Genomic DNA, 1,172 nt, shown 5'->3' with positions numbered 1-1,172 from the left:
TCATCTCTGGTTCTCAGAGGTTCTGAAAAACCTGTCCTCAGAAATCTCCGCGCACCCGTCGGAATGAACTATGTGAAAAATCCAACCGCCATTTTAGCGGGACCAATCTGAAAATCAATCCGACCTCGTGGTTCCCTCGGTCGGCCGAAGGGAGTTTTGGCGACCCCATCCGGACTTCCGTGAGACTGCCGGCCACCAGGTCAACCCGTTACTTTCAATGGGGTTGACCTGGTGGCCGAGCAGGGACTTAGAAATTTTTTCAGCCTTTTTCTGGGGTTGACCTGGTGGCCGAGCAGGGACTTAGCCATTTTTTCAGCCTTTTCCTGGGGTTGACCTGGTGGCCGAGCAGGGACTTAGCCATTTTTTCAGCCTTTTCCTGGGGTTGACCTGGTGGCCGAGCAGGGACTTAGAAAAATTTTTTCAGCCGTTTTTTCCTCCGGGTTGACCTGGTGGCCGAGCAGGGACTTAGTAATTTTTTTCAGCCGTTTTTCCTCCGGGTTGACCTGGTGGCCGAGCAGGGACTTAGAAAATTTTTTTCAGCCGTTTTTCCTCCGGGTTGACCTGGTGGCCGAGCAGGGACTTAGCGATTTTTTTTCAGCCGTTTTTCCTCCGGGTTGACCTGGTGGCCGAGCGTCTCGCCATCCGCGGCCGGAGCGAGAGAAGGCCACCAGGCCAGCCTGCGACGCCGCGGCCGTGGATCGGGCCCCTGGAAGTCGGAAAAAAAATTTTTCACCGACCCCCAAAGGGGTGCTGGGGGGACACCCAGACCACTCTCCGGGAAAAAAAAAAAAAAACGGAAAAAAGGATCGGGCCCACCCGAGGCAGGGGAGTCACCGGGTCAACCCGGACCCTGTCCCCGCAGGAGAGCTCCTCCAGGCCAGCCTGCGACGCCGCGGCCAGGGATCGGGCCCCTGGAGGTCTAAAAAAAAAAATTTCACCGACCGCCAAAGGGGTGCTGGGGGGGCATCCAGAGCACTCTCCGGCCGAAATGGAAAAAAACCTCGGAAAAAAGGATCGGGCCCACCCGAGGCAGGGGAGTCACCGGGTCAACCCGGCGCCTGTGCACGAGAGGTCCCGCCGGCCAGCCTGAAACGCCCCGCCAGGGATCGGGCCCTGGAAGTCTGAAATTTTTTTTCACCGACCCCATACGGGGTGGCGGGGGAAGGCATCCC

This window comes from Lepidochelys kempii, unplaced genomic scaffold, assembly GCF_965140265.1.
Source record: "Lepidochelys kempii isolate rLepKem1 unplaced genomic scaffold, rLepKem1.hap2 scaffold_113, whole genome shotgun sequence".
NCBI classification, from domain to species: domain Eukaryota; kingdom Metazoa; phylum Chordata; order Testudines; family Cheloniidae; genus Lepidochelys; species Lepidochelys kempii.
This window is presented reverse-complemented; position numbering follows the sequence as displayed.